The 21,953-nt window shown below is 41.8% G+C and overlaps 1 protein-coding gene across 11 annotated transcripts in view; it reads right to left on the reverse strand.

Moving 5' to 3' along the window:
* The window catches only part of AGFG1 (ArfGAP with FG repeats 1), a 1,878,478-nt gene that overhangs the window by 887,271 nt on the left and 969,254 nt on the right, over nucleotides 1-21,953 (reverse strand). The gene's annotated exons all lie outside the window — the stretch shown is intronic.

A 21,953-nucleotide genomic window follows, 5' to 3' on the forward strand; every position in this document is an offset into this window, starting at 1 on the left:
AGAATAGGGCTCCTTTACTCCAAGTTCTGAAAATCTAGGGTCAGCAAATAAAAAAAAAAAAAAGAGAGAGAGAGAGAAAACTGCCTTTTTCTGTGTATGACAAAATAAGATTGCCAAGCATATGTAGGCGAGTTATAAGTAAGAAAGGAGATAATGTCCTGCCATCAACACAAATACACAGGCTCAAAGAAAAGCAGTGTAAATAGAAGAGGCCAAGAGAACCTGCACCAGTACCGCAAAAATAATGAACATTACACTGTCCACCTGACACAGTGCAGCACTTCAACATAACTAAGTGTGCCAGAGCTGCATGCTGACTTTCATCCGAGGCAGAATATAGCAGCAGTTAGAACAACTTTGTGCCTGGTAAGTTCATGCCATTCAGAAACAAAAATCAAAAGTCCTATTCCTATTTTTTGAAAAGGGGGGGGTCACTTTAGCCACCGTAGGTAGTGTGATGGCGGAAAGAATCATTGTGCCTAATAAGCAGCAAAAAATGTTTCAAGTACTAAATCTAGATGGCACCGATGGAAAGAACTGAGAAACGAACTTATGCACTTACCATAACTATCCATCTGCGTTGTCCATTTTTATCCCTCCTTGACTTAAGGTTCGGATCCAAAACGTCAGATCAGACTCTGGCACTGTAAAAGCTTGTGGCAGCTTAAAACTCTTCAGCTCCTCCCTTACCTATAATGCACCATTCTCCATTACCTCAGATTTTGTTTGCAAGCTTCAAAAGAAAGATATACTCTTATAAATTTATATATATGAGGTAGAGAGAGAAACAACAAGGCAATGAAACATCTGGAGCTGGTAATGTTTGTAAGATGCAACTAATTTGTTAGAGCCTCTTGCTCTTCTAAAATAAACCTAAAAAGGGTTGGGGGCTGGTGGGTGGTGCGTCGAGGAGGAATGAAAAAGGACAACACAGACGGAACGTTATGGTAAGTATGTAACTTCTTTATCTGATTATGTTAATTTTCATAATGTCCTCAACTAACACGACAGAGTCCTCAGCTACCTAGAACCCTCGGTGGACTCAAGGAAGGATATTTCTGAGCACCACGGAATCAAAAGATGCCCTACATCTGGACACCAGATCCTACTTATAATGAGAGATAAAGGTGTGATGGGAAGCCCAAGTTGTGCTGAACAAATGTCATCCATGGAAATTCTTGAGTGGAAAACTGAGGAGGTAGTTACAGCTCTGGGTGAATGAGCGTGTACTTTGTATGGCAAAGTTATACTCGATTTGTTGTAAATACAGGCAGTATGCCATTTAGCTAAGGTGACTTTACATATACAGTTGAGCCCAATTTCAGATAAGCAAGGATACAAACAATTGATCAGTCGTCGTACTGATCTATTTTATTTTATGTAGTTAGAAACATAATTGTCTGTGCACATCTAGCAAATGTAACAAGTACTCTCCTTTGCATAATTTGGGAAGAAGACTGGTAGATTGATGCATTGATTAATATTGGTGTGTGATACCACTTCGGGCAAAAAGGATGAATTAGTTAGCAAGGGGACTCTGTCCTTATGGAAAAATGAGATAAGGAGGCTTCACTGGCAATGCCTGAATTTCCAAAATATGTCTTGTAGAAGTGATGGCAACTAAAAATAAGGTCTTCCAAGACAGAAATTTAAGGTCACAATCATGGGCAGAATCGAAGGGTGGAAGAATCAAAAACTATAGTACCAGATTTAGATCCCATGGTGGTGTGGGATCTTTAAAAGGTTTGAGAAGAACTGTACCGCATAAGAAGGCTTTACATAGCTTATGAGAGGTTAGTGAACAGCCATCAAAACCAGTGTGGAAAATACAAACAACTGCCAGCTGGACTTTCACTGTTGAAGAACTGGCCCCTTGGTTGAACAGTAGTGGCAAGAACTCCAGCACATGACTGACTGGGGGAGAGAAACGGTCTACATGCTTTTGAAGAGCCAAGTGTAGCAATCTTTTCCACTCACAAGCATAAAGTTTCGTAGTGAATGGCTTAAGAGAAGACAACAAGATGTGACAAACAGGGGAAGAAAGCGATTGGTCTGGCTATTACTGGAACTAGAGAAACCTAGATGTCAGCTAGAGGTTTGAGAGGTCCGGATGTGTCATGCCCATCGGATGAGACAGGATATCTGGTGCTGTGTCCAGAATCCAGGGTTGGTGAATTAAATGAAGCCACAGGAAGGGAAACCAAATCTGTCAAGGCCAAAAGGGGGTAACGACAATGGCCTTGGTCTTCAACCTGGCAGCTCTCTGAAGGAGCTTTGGAATTAGGGGGACTGAGGGACAGGCATAAAGTAATCCAGGGTGCCAATTGTGAAGAACAGCATCCCTCAGTACCTCCCCCTGCAGGGGGATTATGGCACAACAGCTGCTGTACTTATTAAGGGGAGATGCAAAGAAACTGCAGGAAAGCTGGCTCCACTTGTGGAAAATTAGTTCCACAATTTTCTGGTTGACAGACCATTCATGAGGTAACAGAATGCACCGGCTCAGCTTGTTTGCTAGTACATTGGACTTCCCAGAATGTGTGTTGCTAAGAGAAAGCAGTTGGGAGATATTGACCATTGCCACACCCTTAGTGCTTCACAACATAAGGGGTATGAATCTGGTTCCTCCTTTTCTGTTGATGTACCAAACCACTGACATATTGTCTGTCTGTATTATAATCGTTCCTGACAGGAGAGCATCCTGAAAGGATTGTGACGCTAAAAGCACTGCTCTCAACTTCAGTATGTTGATATGCATCTCTTCTGGGACCACATGACTTGGACTGTCTTTCCCATGTAATACCACCCCCCCCCCCCCCAGCTGGGAAGCATCCATGGTCACTATGGCCTTGGGCTGAGAGGGCAGAAATGGATGTCTCTGTAGCAACTGTTTTGACTGGATCAACCATATCAGACATTTATTTCACCAGTTGGTAATTCGTATTGGAGTGGACAAAGGCAGTTGAAGCATCAGCCACTGAAACACCAACATCCATTGAAGAATCCTCATCTGAAACCTGGCTAGCAGAACAAGGGTTATTGCTGCTGCCATTGATCTTGGCACTTGCAGAACTGGGAAAGCCAAGATCGTGGTACTCCAAAGTATCTTGTTGACTTGTGACCTTAAAGTTTGAACTCTGGAAAAGGAAAAGAGGCTATTGTTGACCTTGTATCGAGTAACACTCCTACGAATTTTAGAATCCGAGTTGGCTCTAGATTTGACTTCTCAAAACTTATAGTTATTCCTAATTTATTCTCTTGCTGTGACGAGCTGATGGCTGGTCGGAGTGGTAAGGAGCAAGCTGTCGAAGTATGGAAACACACTGAATCCTTGCAGTCTCAAGTGAGTTGTTACCACTGCCATGCATTTGGGGAACACCCTGGGAGCTGTAGTGAGAAAACAGGGCAGTGCTCTGAATTGATAATGACTGGCTCCTAGCTGGAAGTGTAAAAATTTCCTGGATCACCTGTTCATTTTTATATGATAGTACGCATCCTGGAGATCTACTGAGCATATCAAGTTGTCTTCTTCCATAAACGGAAGAATGGACTGAAAAGTGCCCATCTGAAACCTTGTTTTTTGAACAAATTTGTTCAGACTGCTGAGATCCAGGATTGGTCTTCAGTCCCGTTTTCATTTGCACTAAAAAGATCTTGAGTAAGTTCCGGATCCTTTATTGTCAGGGGGAGGACCTCTTGGATGACTCTCTCATACTTGAATGGCTGCTTGACCCCTCTGAATTTAAAGGAAGAAGGGGAAATGGAATTATACATCCTCTAGATACGATCTTTTGCACCCAAGTATCTTTTATTTCTAGCCAAGTTCTCCGGTGCAGGGACAAACAACCCTCAATTGCCTCCAGAGGGGGACAATCAGGCCTCTGTTCAGGAGTGCTGGAAGGGTTTGCCAAAGAAAGATTGTCTGGACCCCCAATGTTGCAGGCCGCCTTTGCCGCAAGGGCGGCATCTACCATTTGAACTTCCCCCTCTGCCTCTGGGGGAAGATCTTCCACATGTGTCCAGGAAAGATCTCTGTGATTTCTTGCACCACATCTTTACATTCCTTCAATGACTCCTCGAAAAGAATCTTTGGGGTGGTGGAAAAATGTACGCCCGTGGCAGGAAAGGGTCTTTCCATCCTTCTCACACCTGGACTCCTTCTCACACCTGGACAATGCATCTTTTACTTTGGGGTCAAAAAGAAAGCTGTCATCAAAAGTAGCATTGATGAACATATACTTAAAAGGCTCTGCGAAGTCACACAAGTGCATCTCCTAATGGTTATGTCTGAATCCACTGCCCTTGAGGTTCCTTCTATCAAATTGAAAATAAGTCTTACGGACAAGTTCAACATCAATTGTAGGGTCGCCAGTAGTGAGGTGATGGAATCCTTCACCTCCTCAGACATGGTTCCTGAGAGAGTACCTGAGAGTTCTTTAATCACATCCCTCTGTAGTCTGGTGAAATGTGCCAAATAGTTCAGAGACCTCAAGGCAAAGGTCCCTGGAGGATAGACATGCTTGCCAAACCTGTCATTTGATTGTGACACCTTGTTGGGGGGACGAACAGAGGAACTTGTGTCGGCTAGTTCCTTTCTGGTGGCCACCGCTATGACCATGTCATCAATACATGTGCCCTTGGGCCAGAACTGCTAGTCTTTCAGAGGGGTCATAATGGGCTCAATGCTGTCAGGTTACTTCCACGCCGACAGCGAGACCAATTTGAGGAGCTTGTTGGTATGTGGAATCACCCAAGAAGTAGATGAGCACTATCAAGCTCCTCCAGAAGTGCAGATTCCTCCAACAAAGGGTTGTTGGGCTTCCAGCCACCTCTCAGTTTCAGAATGTCAGAGATGTCTCTGAAAGACATTCGCAGGAGGTGACCATGGAGACCCTTCGCCCTCCTCAAAATCTGTGTCTTCTGTGACAGATTCATGAGAGTCCAGATACTTCCTCTTGCATATCCTCTTCTGAAGGACCTCCCTCAGTGGGATAATCTGGGCAGGTATCGGAAGAGGTGGAAATACCCAACTGGGTGTCCTGGGGTTTTGGTACTAGCTGTCCCTGTGGGAAAGTTAGTTGAGACTCTTGATGCAGAGATGGAAGTGATGTAGATGCAGGAGCCATGGTGTTAGGACCCATCTGGGTCATGGTCACTGACAGGGCTCTCTCCAATGTCCTAAAGGTTGACCTTCCCAGACAGGGATAGGAACCTGAATCTGAGAGGAGGGCTTTCTGATCCTTGGCCCTTCCCTATTCCGAGGAAAGTTACCCCAAGGCAGACGTTAGAGCTGAACTAATCCTTGTTGAAGCTCCGAGATGTAGTGTATGCTCCGAAGCCATCAGAGTCAACTGAAACAGCTTGGACTCGACAGGGTAGAATCAATTCCGACAGCTCTCTGGATCTGATTACACGGAACAGTTCAGAGCAAGCTTCGGCTCCATGAATAGAATGATCTTCAGATCCAAAGAAGACGGGGCCTGGACAACTCAGATCCAAGGGCTCCAAACCCACAGAGGGAGTCAGAGGAGGAAGAGTTACAGGTGGTGTAGTGGATGTATAGGCTTCTTGACCTTATGAGGTAGGAGCCAAAGCAAGCTGGTTGTTTTGGTGCCAACAGGATTTGTCTGACTACTCTCTCCACATCTTCCATAGTGAGCAGTGAGACTTCTACAAGAGCAAACTGAATGAAAGGAAAATCTGGTCTATAAAGAAAGGGAGAAGGTACTCTCAATGGGACCGGGTCCAGAGATGGGGAGTACCTTGTCCTAGGAAGAACATCCTGCAGTCTTGATGGATCTGACGTCTTTGCATCAGACACATACTTAATTTTTGGAGACTTCGGATCTGAAGAAACAGCCCAATCCGATGAGACTTTTCACTTTTCTCTGATCTGAGGGAGTCAGTTCCAAGGGTCTAATTTTCTTTTTCTTAAATGTATCTGAGGAAACTGTAGGATCCTAAGAAAGTCTAAGTTTTCTTCGAGGTCTTTGAAGAAACAGAAGAAGAGTAGCTTAGAGAGGTGTGTGGCAACTTTTTAGAAGTTTCTTCAGCTATGGCATCGCCAAAGGAAGATGGTAAAAGCCCCTTTAAAATTATTATTTTTTTTGCATTTCACTAATGCTTGGGGGTTGAACGCATCACATATTGCGCAACATTCTTGCAGGAGGAGGGGGCCAAGGCAATAAACACAGTGTGTGCAAGTCAGAGAGGGGAGTCTTCTGACTGCACTTCCCACACTTTTTAAAATCCACAGGGGCTTTTTCTTTTTCAGCCATGTTTACTAAAGGGGAAAACAAATGGCTACAACAAATTACTTCAATCAGAACAAGATTAAAAAAAAATATATATATATATATATATATATACACACACATACACACATATATGCACAGACAGAAATTTATTTATTTTTTTTTAAAAAAGGAAGAGAAAGAGAAGGCTACTTACCCAAGGTAGTAAAGAACTATTATACAGTATCAAAAGTACTCTAGTGTGAGAAAAAAAGGAAGACTAAAGAATATTGCTTTAATAAAGACAAAAAAAGTACTTATTTAGCCCAAAACTCATGACAAATTACCACGGCTTTCACCGAAAGGTGGCAAACGAAATCTGAGGTAATGGAGGATGGTGCATTATGGGTAAGGGAGAATCTTAAAAGTTCTAAGTTGCCATGAGCTTTTACAGCGGCCGAATAGGATCCAAATCCATCAGATGAGGACGGAATGAAAACTGACATCAGATTTAAGGTAATTAAATCAAAAGGTGCTTCAACAAAGTATTAGTTTAAGGGTGTGCACCCTTATGCAACCAGCGTATTTCACGTTTTTTTTATTTTTTATACCCCCCAACAGGTCACATTAAAGGTGGGAAAAGTTTTGAAACTATTTATTTTGGTCTCAATTTTTTATATCACAAAAATCTGGCTTTTTAACAGGGGTGGGTAAACTTTTTATATCTACTGTACATGTAGATATATACATATATATGTGTATATATATATATATATATATATATATATATATATACACACACACACACACATATATATATGTATATATACACACATATATATATATACACATACACACACACAAACACACACACAAAATACTTTACCAAAATAAGTCTTTAGCATCATGCTTGACTGTGTTTATGTGAAAGAATGGAGCTAAGAATTTGTAGTTTAGTCTTTGCCCATAATAAACATACACTTTTAGGATGCTTTAGCAGTTTAGCTGGTGTTTTTTCTAAAGTTTATGTATTTTGTGATTTGTCTAGGATGAGGGAAGATTGTTCCTCTTCAAAGGAATTATCCTACTGAAACTTCTCTCTCTTTCCAGTGAAGAGTCTGAAGGGTGTGAGATGTAAATCACCACCCTGAATTCTTAATGAGTTCTGTGAGATGTGCAAAAACTGTTAAAGATTTTAAAGGCCAGGGCTGAAAATCAAAATGGCAGATCAGTTTTGTACAGGAGGTGCAATGATGTTCGAACTGATGGATTTGGCTGGAGAAAGTATTATTGCGTAAAATCTTACTATAACTTTAGATGTCTTTTTCTTCTATATGCTGCTGTATCCATAACATAAGGGAGTTTGCCTCTGGTCAACTCGCATACGTCTGGCCATTTTACAAAAGATAAATGCTACTGCAAAGGTGCATGTGATGTCCAGGGTCTCTCTCTGCAGATGGTCAAAACAGAAGTCTGGCACAAAATGGAATACCTACCTCAGAACTGTATGCCGCAGGAATCAGAGATTACGGAGTGGGTGCTCAGGAGTCAGGCAACTGTCAGGGGAAGGCAGGGTGGGAAACTATACAGAAGCATATAGAAGAGAAGGACATCTAAAGTTATGGTAAGATTTTACACAACAATACTATGTATTTCTATACATATGGTGCTGTATCCATAACACAAGGGAAAGTGCAAAAGCTCCTATTATTAATATTTTTTGGGGGGGGACACAGAAGCATTTTCCACAAAGCCATGAAGGATGGCTCTGGCTCTAGAAATGATGTCCAACTTATAGTGTTTGGTGAAGGTATGGACAGAGGACCATGTAGCTGGTTCTAAAATGGCAGCTGTATCCAGACCTTTGAAGAAAGCCCTAGAGGAGGACACTGCCCTAGTGGAGTGTGCCTTTAGTGGGAAGGGAAGCCTTCTGCCATGGGCTGTATAGCAAAAGGAGATTGTTTTAGAAATCCAAGAGGATATGGTTTGCTTGGAAACATGGTGGTCCAGGGCTCTTGGGTGGTAGGAGACAAAGAGCCTGTCCAATTAACAGATGGATTTTGTCCTGGCCAAATGGTATCCGAGTTGTCTATGTACATCCAAGGAATGTAGGATCCTTTCAGCAAGATTTTGGGGTGAAGGGAAGAAGGTCAGGAGGTTAATGGTCTGATTCAAGAAAAGCTCATTGACCACTTTGGGCATGAAGGCTAGGTTAGTGCATAAATACCCCTGTCCTTATGGAAAACTGTAAAAGGATGTGAGACTATGAGGGCTTGCAGTTGAGAAACCCTTCTGGCTGAAGTAATGGCCACCAAGAGTATAGTTTTCCATGTACAATATTGGAGCGAGCAGTCTTTGGCTGGCTCAAAGGGTGATAGTATCAACTTTTCCAGAACAAAATTTAGATCCCAAGGAGGAACGGGCTTCCTTGGAGGTCTAAGGTGTAGAAACCCTTTCAGCTTAACTTCTAACCTAGAAACCAGAGGTGGGGGGTGACTGGAAGGCATGCTGAGATGGCAGATAAGACCCACTTAAGACAGTCCAGACTTCATCAATTCACAAAGGTAAGACAAGACCACTGAGGTTCTACTGCCATTGGTTGTAAATTGTGTTTTTGACACCATACAGAAAATCTCTTACACTTGGACAGATATGATTTTCTGTTAGTTGGTTTTCTGGCCTCCTGCAGAACCTGGAGCATGTCCTCTGTGTATAGCTGTCTGAAGGGAATCAATGCCAAATCACCCACAATTTAAGGTTCAGAGTGGACAATTGGGGGTGTAAGAGCATTCCTTCTCCTGTGTGAGCAGGTCTATGCGGTGGGGTAACTTGTGGTGATTGCCCCTGGCTAGATGGTGTAATGGGGTAACCAATGCTGCCTTGGCCAATAAGGGGTCACCCATAAAGATTTGTGGTTGTTTTCTGAATTTTCAGCATTTTCAGCAGTACTTTTTGTATGAGAGGAAGGTGGGGAATGCATAAGTGTACATCCCCTTCCACGGGAATGAAAGAGCATCCACCCTCCATGCTTCAGGATGTGGTACTCTGGTGCAGAAGGTTGGAAGCGGTCTGTTCATTGGCGAGGCAAACAGATACACATCTGGAATACCCCATCGATGGACCACGTCCAGGAACACATCCCTGTTTAGCATCCATTCGTGTGACTGAATCATGGTCCTGCTTAGAGTATCTGCCATCACATTGTTTGCTGAAGGTATGTAGATGGCTAGGATGTTGACTTGTCCCTCTAGGGTGATTTCCCATGCCGGTCGAGCCAATATGCACAGGAGGTAGGACCTTGTAACCCCTCCCCTGCCATTTGTTGATGTACCACAGGACAGTGGTATTGTCTGCATACCATCTCAGCATGCCTGGCAGGAGACGATCCTTGAAAATTTGGAGGGCTAATATTAAGGCTTTTGCTGCTTCTTTTTGTGGGACTCCGACACCAACATATCAGAGATGCGATGTAGAGGCAGAGGGCCGGACACAGGGCAGCACACCACAATGTCTGAGTAAACATCCTTGCATACTCTAATTTGAGAAACCCCACCCTTAGAAATAATGAGCCTAGCCCCCCCCAGGTGACTGACTCAGATGCCTGTGATTTCCTCTGGGACGTGCCAGTGACTTCTTTGGCAGACTCTTCCTGGGTATCCACCAAAGGAAGATCCATGGATTCTGGCTCGGACTCTAGGCCTTCACTGGCCTCGAGAGACACGACTGGATTATAAGGTGCAGCAGTTAGTTCAGGCTGTGATTTTTTGGCCTTTTTTGACTGACAGCTCATCTGAGGAACCAGACGTCAGATCCATTTCTTTAGTCAGATGTTTTGACTCGCTGGTTCTCTAAGTAAAGATTTAAAGCTGCAAGGCAACGTCTAAGGGTTTTGTGGAAGAAGGCCGAACAAATATCACAAGAAGTGTGGTCGTGTTCTTGGCCTAAACAAAACAGGCAGGTGGAATCTGCCTTCCACACCTACACTTGCCCTTTCTACCAGATATGAAAACCCAAAACAGTAACAAAAAGGCAATCAAAACCCCCCTATCGGGTACTTATCTGAAGTCGCATAAGACAAAAGTACAGTTGTGTACACCTACCATGAATGTAGATGTTCGAGTGTCTTCACTGTTGCAGTCATAACTGTAGGGTGATCCTGCCGGCAGGCAGCCCGAGGTCGGCCAGAATCACAAAGTCTGGGTCTGGCGTCAGCTGCACAAGCTAGTAACCTGACGTCAGTACGCTCTGGTACATAGCCCTCAGCCGACGCCATCTTCTCCAGCCTTTCTTGCCCCAGATGTCAGAAATCCCCAATAAACAAAAATGAGTCCCACAAGGAAACACAAACACACCATAAAGTGAAAAAAGAGGGGATAGGAGGGAGGGAAACACCGACTGCAACAGTGAAGACACTCGAACATCTACATTTATGGTAGGTGTACACAACTGTACTATGTTCTTCGTGTTTCACTGTTGCAGTCATAACTGTAGGGTGGAATCCCAAAGCAGTGAAGAAAGGGAGGAGGCTTAGATAGAAGAAGGGGCAGCAAGAAGGCCCTGCAAAACAGCAGAGGCAAAACCTGCCCTGGTCTTAGAATACAAAGGGAGATTGTAGTGCTTGGAAAAGGTATGCACAGAACTCCAAGTGGCAGCTTCCAAGATATCCTTGGTAGGGACTCCTCTGAGAAAAGCAGTAGAAGTGGCAGCTGCTCTAGTAGAATGACTTCTCACAGTACCTGGAAACTGTTTCCCATGATGAGTGTAACAAAATCTTATTCCATAGGCAATCCATTTGGAAATAGTTTGTTTAGAAATAGTCTTTCCAAGAGAACTGGAGGCAAAAGAAACAAACAATTGGTTAGATTTTCTGAACTCTTTAGTCTTGTCCAAGTAAAATCGTAACTGTCTGTGTACGTCCAATGAATGCAAAATCCTTTCCCCTTTATTTTAAGGATTAGGAAAGAAGGTAGGAAGGTGAATTGTCTGATTTAAAGCAACTTTTGAAATCACCTTAGGCATGAAAGTAGGATTGGTCCTCAAGGATACGCTGTCAAGATGGAAAATTAGGTATGGCTCTACAGCCATAAGAGCTTGCAACTCTGAAAACCTTCTGGCAGAAGTCAATGCTAACAAAAGAACGGTCTTCCAGGATAAAAAATTAATATCAGAAGCCGCAGCAGGCTCAAAAGGAGGCAAAGTAAGTTTTTCCAAAACATAGTTAAGATCCCAGGCAGGGACAGGAGGGGTCCTGGGTGGCCTCAAATTCTTAGCTCCTCCCAAGAATTGTCTCACCAATGGATGAGAAAAAACAGGAGGGTCGGTATTAAAATGAGCAGATATAGCAGAAGCATGAATCTTAATGGAAGAAAAGGAAAGGCCTTTAGACAAAAGGTCTGAAAGGTAAAGCAAAATAGACGAGAGATCAGCCACAAAAGGATTAGAGCCACGGTCCTGCATCCAAATACAAAACCTTTTCCATTTAGAGGCATAGGATTTCCTAGTGCTAGGCCATCTGGCTTCTAGAAGAACATCCAAAACTTGTTTGGGGAGCTTAGAAGAAATCAAATTTCCTTGAAGAGCCAAGCTGCTAGGCAAAGGGTCTTGAGATGACGGTGTAGCATCTGACCCTGATGCTGGGACAGAAGAGAAGGGTACAGAGGAAGGATCCAAGGAGGTTCCAAGCACAGATGTTGTAAGGTCGGATACCAAAACTGTCGAGGCCAATTTGGAGCAATCAAGATGATGAACTTGGGCTTGTCCTGTTTTATCTTCAGTAATATCCGAGGAAGAGGAGGGAAGGCGTATCCCGAAAGGTTCCTCCAACTGAATGACAGGGCATCCACTTTCCAAGCTGTTTTGTGGAAGGACCTGGTGCAAAAGAGAGGCAGCTGATTGAGATGGGATGCAAACAGATCTATCTGGGGACACCCCCAAACTGCAGTTATCCTGTTGAATAAGTTGGTGTCTAGCATCCATTCGTGAGGATCCAAAATGTTTCTGCTTAGGCTGTCTGCTAAGAGATTCTGCTTTCCTGGAATGAATTGAGCCTGAAGATGCAGATTCAGACTTAGAGCTATGTCCCATAAAGTCATAGCTAGTCTGCAAAGGGGGTAAGAATGAGAGCCCCCCCCCTGCTTGTTTATGTACCACATGACTGTGGTGTTGTCTGTCCGAATTAGAAGAGGCCCTGGTTGCAAAAGGTCTTGAAGGCTATAAGAGCATTTTGAACTGCCAACATTTCCTTCAGATTGATGTGCCAGTGAAGGTGATTCTTTGTCCAGGTCCCCTGCTGGCAATTGTTTAGAAAATGTGCTCCCCAAGCATAATCCGAGGCATCCGTGGTTATGATTTGAGAAGGTTGAGGTAGGCGAAAAGGCTTCCCTTCGTTTAAAGCGCACACCCTGGACCACCAAAGGAACTCCTTCTGGAGGCAGGGGATCAGAGGAATCAAAGTGTCCAGATCTTGGTAATGCTGTGACCATACACTTTTCAGGTACCATTGAAGCTTTCTCATATGAAGCCTTGCATTTGGAATTAACAGAATGCATGAAGCCATATAGCCCAGTGCCTGCAGGAATTTCCTTGCAGTGAGCTGAGTTAAGGTTGCCAAGGTTTTGAAAATTGAAGCCAGCTGTATTTGTTTTTCTGGAGTAAGGAAAGCCCTTTGTAAGGTTGTATTTAGGAGGGCTCCCAAAAATATCATTTGTTGAGAAGGAATCAATTGTGACTTTTTTATGTTCACTGAAAATCCCAGGAGGAGGAAGAGACGTTGAACAAAATCCAGATGTTGAAGTAAAAGGTCGTTGCTGTCTGCCTGGATAAGGCAGTCGTCCAAATAGGGGTAAATCTGAATCCCCTGAAGTCTGCAATAAGCCACTACTGGGGCCAGGCACTTGGTAAAAACCCTGGGCGCAGTAGATAAACCAAAGGGCAGTACAGAGAATTGAAAGTGCCTCGAGCCTGCTTTGAATCTGAAGAATTTCCTGCGTTCCTGCCTGATGGGAATGTGTAAGTAGGCTTCCTTTAGGTCCAATGTCACCATCCAAGCGTCCTGGGAGAGTACTGGAAGCAGTTGTTGTAGAGTAAGCATTTTGAATTTTGGAATTTCCAAAAAGGTGTTTAACACTGAAAGGTCCAGAATAGGTCTCCATGAGTTTTGTTTTCTTGGAACCAGAAATAGCCTTGAGTAAAAGCCTTTTCCAATTTCTGAGAAAGGAACAGGCTCTATGGCTCTCATGGCCAGTAAAGCATCCACTTGATTTAAGGCCTCTGCCCATTGATGTTTTGGCAGATCTGGCCAACCGATAACCCTTGGCAGAGTATGAAAATGGAACTTGTAGCCTCTTAAAATCACGTCCAATACCCATTTGTCCTGGGTAATATGAGTCCAATTTCTGTAAAAAAGAGAAAGCTTTCCACCGAGAGGGGCATCCAGGTAAGGGGGTCCTGAAGCCCAACCGAGAGAGTCATTGAGTCTGCTTCCTTTGAGATTGGGATCTGTCTTCCTCCCCTTCTAGGTGAAGAAGCAGTCCATTTGTCTGGATCTGTAAGAGGCCTGAGCTTGACCACGACCCCTGGAACGTCTATATCTTCCCCTTTGAGGCCTGTCTGACGTGGGAAAAGACCAATTTTTGGAGGGCCAATTCCTGGAAAATCTAGGAGGCTGAACTTGTAAGAAATCTTTTATAGTCTGCATAGATTTTGCCTTTTCTTCCATCTTTTTAATAACCTCTTCAGCCTTGGATCCAAATAAAACATCATGCTGAACAGGGGCATCTAAAAGTTTAGCCTTAACCTCTTCCGGCAAACTTTGTTCACAAAGCCAGGCATGTCTCCTAATAACAGTACCAGAGGCTGCAGCCCTGTAAGAAGCTTCCAAAGCATCAAAACCACAATGCAAACTATGCTTGTTCACTTGTTCAGTTGCATGCAATACATCCTGCAATTCCTTATCCTCTGCACATGCTGGAAAGGTAGCAAGCTTTTGCTTCAAAACAGACAAAAGAAATTGCTGATACTTAAACATATGAAACTGGCAATTTAAAGCCCTAATAGCAAGGGTAGCAGAAGTATATACCTTTTTACCCCACCTGCCTAAGGCACGAGAATCCTTCTCGGAGGGAATAGGATTTTTGGAAGAAGCAACCTTAGCAGCCTTAGAACCCTGAGAAATAGTTTCAGGATCCGCAGAAGGGTTCTTGAATAAGAATAAATGAGAATCAGGGACCCTGTAAAATCTATCAGTCTTAGAAGGAGCAGGGGGCATGGAATCAGGATTTAAATTAGCCTCAGAAAAGGCATCATCCACAATATCAAGAACAGGAGGAATAGCTAAAGGCCTGTGTTGAGGAAGAAGAAGAAATTCCCTAAGCCTCTTCTTGGAAGCAGAATAATCCTGACCTTCCCAATGAAAATGTTCCCTCATCTCATGTAAGGTCTCCCCAAAAGAGAAATCCTCAGGGGGAGAAGCAGAAGGCAGGGAATCCTCTGCATCCGAATCCTCATAAAGAGGAAAGGAATATTCCTGATCAGAGGAAGAAACAGAAGATACAGAAGCCTGGTCAGAGGAATCCAAAGGAACATCCTGTCGAGGTCTTTTCTCTGGAGGAGGGTGAGAACCCCTAATCATTGTAAGCAAATCTTCAGCCATTCTTAGCAATTGCTTCTGTGTCTTGGGAGTAGCTTCAGAAGTAGCTGGAGCAGAAACTTTGGGTTTAACTGGAGTCTTGGTCTTTGCCTTTGTCTTAGAAATGGTGACGTGAGTAGGCCTGAATACCCCCTCTGAAGCCGGTACCTGCACAGCGGTTCCGGACCCATCTAAGGGAGCGATGTCCGAAGGTCCTGCAGCAGATAAAACAATAGGCCTTGATGGCTCCCCATGAGAGTCCGTATCGGCCATCGGTTCAGAAGTGGTGGACGACAGGGGCTGCAAAAGCACCTCACTGACGACAGCCGAACCGGACGCTGGCTCCAGCTGCGACGAATCCTGTTTGGACCTCGGAGGCCTGTCCTTGTCTTTGCGCTTCTTTTGAATTCCGGTAGAATCCGACGACATTCTATAATTGAAGCGTCTGCCAAAGTAATTTAAAACCCAGTCGTACCGACGCTTAATAGTGCGAGAATTGAACCTGGCACAGAACCGACAACAAGAAACGTCGTGGTCAGGGCCTAAGCAAGGTAGACAGTAAGAGTGGAAATCTTTATGAGGTATCTGTTTTCCACACGCTATGCAATTATTAACTTTATCTGACATCGGAGGAACAAGAAAATGATTCCCCAACGGGGTACTTAGCTTTGAGAAGAGAAGTAAGAACTTCGGACCGACAGCAATCAAAAACGTAGATCGAAAATCGCCAACCAACGACTTGCGAGCTGCTTTCCACCACACGGCAAGAAAGACTGGAGAAGATGGCGTCGGCTGAGGGCTATGTACCAGAGCGTACTGACGTCAGGGTACTAGCTTGTGCAGCCGACGCTGGACCCAGACTTTGTGATTCTGGCCGACCTCGGGCTGCCTGCCGGCAGGATCACCCTACAGTTATGACTGCAACAGTGAAACACGAAGAACATCTCACTTTTCCAAAGGAGAGAGGACTGGACCAGGCAGTCGCACAGGTGGCAGAAAAGTTCGGAGGTAGGTGCATGCTGACGTCCGTTTTGTACCTGTCTGTTTATGACCAACATCTGCAGAGAGATGCCGGATGTCAGATGCACCTTTGCAGTAGCATCTATTTTTTGTAAAATGGCCCTATGTACATGAGTTGACCCAAGCCAGACTCCCTTATGTTATGGATACAGCAGCATATGAATAGAAGGACATTGTACATATTACATTTAAGGGCAATTGAACATGGTGGATATTGTATAACAAGTATAGGTGGATAAAAGCAAAGCATATTCAATTCTATGTTGGCAACTGTCTTTGCAATAACTTTTCTGGCTAGCAGGGTATGATGATCAGAGACAGAAGGCTTTAAATCGCATGGGGACTTTGTACATGCATCTGTTTGTGTAGTATTTAATGTTGGTATGTGACGTCTAGAGTAAGGCCGATGTATCCAATGGTTTACAGGGTCATCATTAGAAGTCATTTTTTAAGCACCTTTTGAACCACCCCATCCCCACCTGTTGACCATAATCCATCTCCCAACCCACTGTTCCATATGTTCCACATCACCAGAGAAAGAATCAACTAGGACAGGCCCATCAGTGGATAGGGTGAAAAAGTTTTTACTTTTATGGTCCTATCTTCTCTTCCTGAAAATGCTCAGTTAAGCAGGTGCAGAGGGTTGTGCAATGCTCTGGGCAGACTGGTTGTCCCTCACTTCCAAAAGGGATGTTGTCAGAATGTAGCTCCACCCAACGACAGGAGAGGTGAGTAGGTCATGCCTCTTCAGTCCTTTCTCCCTCTGTGTGGCACCTCCAATGACAGGACTACTACTTGAACCCCAGTCACCTGGTTCACAGTCAGGGTTCTAATTATCTGCTCCATGGACGTAGGAAATTAGGAGTCATTAACTGACAGGGTTGATTTTTTAAAGCTTCTGATGTGTGCTAAAGGTTAAAGCTGCAGTTAAGGAAATGTCTAAATTAAGTTATTTTTTGCTTAGCCATGTACAGAAGTTATAGAAGTCTTTTTGCAGGTACAGCTGCAGATGAGGCCCTTCCTAGGAAGGTACATCTGCACACAGGGTGATGTTCTAGAGAGGAGGAAATCAGTTTATGAAATTTACAAATAATGAAAATAATTTTGGGTTGAGAACAAAGCCTTGAGGGATGCCTGCTGTAAAAGTATCCTCTCAACTGTTGTGATGCTACCCAACTGCACTACAAAGGTTCTGTTTAATATGCACTTGCTGAACTGCTTAAATATGTTGGTCTCAAGCTTTTTTGTAAGATTTTGTGATTTACACTTTTAAAGGCTTTGTACAGACTTCTAAAATCGGCTACGTTTAAGTAGTCTTTTTTCATTGCTGAGTACATTTTAGCTGCTACTATGTAAACTGCATCTTTGAATTCATAAAACAAATAAATAGGCAAAGGGGATTCACCAGACTAATTTATTGTTAGCGCTTTCGGACGCAACAATGTACGACTTTTCTTCAGACAAAACATTAGAAAAGAACGTTGTTAGTTTAAATAAACCTCCAGAAGTGGCATCATCAATTATTCAAATCCATAATTAAAGATATATTCAGATCCATAGTTAAAGATATATACCCTCTCTAAAAAAAATACAATAAACTAACCCATCCAAATCATAAAAAACATCACTACATGCTATATGTGTATAAAAAAACGCAACACAAAAAAAAAATTTCACATTACAATATAAAATATATAATGATATAGTATAAATGCAAATATACATTTCAACGTCTTAAGGATTTAAGTTTCAACATACATTTTAAGGAACATGACTCATTTAAGCCTGGAAACTTATAGGCATTAGTTAAAACCTGTCACCATAATTCTCTTAGCTCTAATGTGAGTTGCCAAAGACCACTCCTAACATTTTCTTTAACCTGTTCTATAACAAGGAACAAGAAAGAATAACCATTATGTCTCCTCAAGTCTCCTATACTCCACTTATTGCACTACATCTTTTTGCTACATCTTACTGTATCATCTTACAATTTTGTTTAAAATATTACAGAATACTAGGATTATTCATAACTGCATTTTATTGTACTTTTTATCTTATTTTTATTGTATCTTTGTAATTTTGGAGCTTTTCTCCCTAGGCCTCCACTGAAAACGGGTTCCTTGAGCCCAGTGGACCACCCCGGTTATCAAACTGGAAATAAAATAAATAAATAAATAAATTTATGTGCTTGGCTTTCGCATTATTACAGTCCTTCTTCAGTATGCTATACGGGTGCTCATAAATTTGTTGCTTCAAATGTCTTTCGGTCTTACCTATATAAAATTGTGGGCAACACTGGCACTCAGCAAGATAAACACCAGAACTGTTACAGTTATATCTACCATTAATGGAATAACTATGATTTCCTACAGTGAACCTATTCAAAGTTTTAATATACTTACAGTAGTTACAACAGCCACATTTAAACATACCCCCACTTCTATAATTAGAATGCGACTCCATCTCAATGAGATTTTTGAGGTTAAAACCCCTTTTATAAATAATTTTAGGGACTTCAGGTAACTTATCTCTAAGTTGGGGATCATCAATTAGAACAGCCCAATTCTTACAAAGAATATCTCTTACATAAGTAGCTTCAAGTGAAAAGGGGGTACTAAAAGTTAGTGCAAAACTGCAACCATTTACATCCTCTGAGGGGCAAAACTGTAATGTTGAGTCAATTAACCTATAATGCTCCATTATTACAGTATTACTAAGTAAAAGTCTAAACCATCCTAATTCACATTTAAGACTAACTTCATTCATTAGTTCCTCAATCAACAAGGATGGATACCCTCGGGCTAAAACATTTCCTTAAAGGTTGTACACTCTTTCAAAAAATCATGTTTTAGGGGTAGTCATACTGGCTGCCCGCACTAGTCGCCCTTTAACAACAGAACGGTTTTCATAATATGGGTGGGGCCTATCAAAATGTAAAAAACAATTTGAATAAGTAGATTTCCGATATATTGTAGCAGTATAACATTTACTAACTCTATCTTTAGTTAGCGATGCATCCAAAAAAGCTATGGTATAGTATTAAATTCAAATGCGAATCTTAAAAACGTAGTCAACTCAGATAATTTCTGAACAAATTCAGAAGCATGAAACTCATCACCTTTAAATAGCACAAATATACCGTCCAAATAGCGTGTGTACCATACAGCATGCTGTTTGTAGTAGTCATGACAAAATAAAATTTCATTCTCCCAATATGCCATGACACAGTTTGCAAAGCTCCCACCACAGGGGGAACCCATAGCTATCCCTGATTTTTGAAGATAGATATCGCCCCCAGATAAGATGCAATTATTAGCTTGGATGACCTCTAATAAATACTCAATTAGGTTAATCTCATCCCCTGCAACACCCAATTTATGCAAGCATTCACAGGTCCAAGCTATCCTCAAAGTTTGCAGAATAACAGTATACAGGTCTCGGACATCAACAGTTAAAAAACTGTATTCACTATTGAAGTCCAGACCATTAATATTCTTAAGGAAGTTCCAAGAATCATGACAAATCTGTGGCTGACCATTAAGATATTTTTTCAATTTCACATACACTACTTTTGCACATCCATAGGTAATACTATTCCGGCCATCAACAATAGGCTGGAAAAGTGGATCATTTAATTTCTTATGTAACTTTGGAAGTCCAAATATAACGAGTGCCACTGGGGAAGGTATAGTGAGGTAATTAAACAAATCTAAATCAACCATCCGATCAATAAATAAATCATTAACAAACCCCTAATACGTTGGTAAGCACCATGCAATTGGTTAATATATGCTTTTTCATAGCTGTCAGAACACAAAATGCTCAACATCCTATTGTAATAGTGGACTTCACCCATTAATACCATTCCACCCCCTTATCTGGTTTTAGTATTTTAATATTCAAATTTTTTAGGAATCCCAAAAAATGTAACTGATTCTCGGACACATTACTCTTAGAAACCCCCTTTGGGATAATACTGTCTTTGATTTATATTCCTCAAATCAAGTTGACAAAATATCTCAAATAAAAGTAAAGAATTATGAAGGGGTGGATTAAAAATACTGGAACTATGGCAGTCAGCATTGAAGTTAATGGTGTTCCCCAATAAACAATTCAAGTTTAACTTCCGAACAGTTTTAAATTCAACAAGGTGTTGGCTAAGCTTATGTGCTTAGAAGGCACAAAAGACAGTCCCCTTAGATAAAATATCAATGACTTCATTAGGAACATCATATGTTGGGTATAATTATACATTTTAAAGTCACCTGTATTATTTACAAGAATCCGTGGGTAGGGTGCATCCATAGTAGTGTCAAAGTCAATCACCATAGGGCCAGAAATCATCTCTGGCATCTGTTGTTGTTCTTGTTGAGTTGGGGATTGGAACTGAAACCACCTGGTCTTGGGATGTTTGTGGGTTGGCGATTCCGAAAACCCGAGCAGTTGGAATCATAAAAATTGTTCCTTTGTTGATTTTAATCCATTGACTGCGTCTAAGGGAATAATTAGTACCAGATTCAGTTATGTTTGGTGCCTCTGTGTTAACTGTCGAACCGGAAGGAATAGTTACTTGGTTAGACCCCCTTTCACAACTAGTCGAAAAATCGGATTCAACAGCAGCCAAGGGTGGAGGAGGATAGGCTGTGCCATTATTACAGTCCCTTTGATCACGCTCAAGTTTATTTTTAACACTCCATCTTTTCAAGCGACTGTTCAATACCAGTAAAAATACAAATATATTCCTATTTATATCTTAGGTAGTCAGTATCTTCCTTTAATAGATCTCTCCAACTCTACCAGTTCGTTCTTAAGGACATCAGACTGCAGGGAGTAATGATGAATGAGTAGAGTTAAAAACGCACAACCCTGCTTATCAAATAGATTCGGCAGTTCTTTATGAAACTGCAAGTTGCAAATGAGCCCGGAGGGAAAGCGCCACTGACACAACCCCTTTGATTGGGATGGGTTAGTTTACTGTATGTTTTTTAGAGAGGGTATTATATCTTTAACTATGGATCTGAATATATCTTTAATTATGGATATGAATAATTGATGATGTCACTTCTGGAGGTTTATTTAAACTAACATTCTTTTCTAATGTTTTGTCTGAAGGTCGTACATTGTTACGTCCGAAAGCACTAAGTCTGGTGAAACCCCTTTGCCTATTTATCTATAGCTTGCTCCTTGTTTTATCTTTGAATTCATGCTGGACATCAGTTACTAAACAGTATTCGTTTAGATGTTTGAAAAGTTGACTGTTGACTGCTAAATCTGCTTTTCTAATAGGTTTACGTAGTCACCACTGAACATATAGCCCCAAATCAAAAAGGCAACCAAATAAAACAGTAAATAAATTGAAAAAGCTTTAATTCCAAAGGATTGAGTGCTTTCATCATGAACATGTAGGACTTCATCAGAATAAATCCAATATAAAAACATCTCATTAAATACAACTCCTTGACCAATCTAAACAAATTAATTAAACAAATAACATGAAGTTCATAAAGCTATACATGCACTTGTATATGGCTTTATGAACTTTTACTTCATGTTAATTGCTTAATTAATTTGAAAACAAAGAAGAAATATCAACTTTAGAGACACTATTACATCTCTTGGCTCCCACTTAGATACAGACTTTAATGTGCACATTTCTTCTGTACAACTGACAGAAACTCACACAGGTTTATTGAATAAATGGTTAAATATTGTGTCTAGTTATTTTGTTTCTGATGATGTTTTTGCTCATTATGTCTCTTTTTGCAGACAGTTAAATCTTAGGCTGTTTTTTCTTAATAAATTCGCCATCCAATGATAAAGAGGAAAATGAGTTTAGATTTAGAAAGTCTAATTTCATGACCCCGGCTAACAAACATGTTGCGACCTTCCAACAGCGACTGCTAAAAGATTGACATTTTAATTTCAGATCTCATGTTGACGTCACCAGAAGTAATCTAAATCACAACAAGAAGCTCTAAACAATTGAAGAACAGAAAAGCGGAAATCAACAAAGCAGATAAGGGAAGTGCTACAGTTTTTTTTGAGATTGGGCCATGTATTTGGAGAGGCCCAGA

This window comes from Protopterus annectens, chromosome 4.part1 (genome assembly GCF_019279795.1).
Source record: "Protopterus annectens isolate FY-2018-M chromosome 4.part1, PAN1.0, whole genome shotgun sequence".
Taxonomy (NCBI): domain Eukaryota; kingdom Metazoa; phylum Chordata; order Ceratodontiformes; family Protopteridae; genus Protopterus; species Protopterus annectens.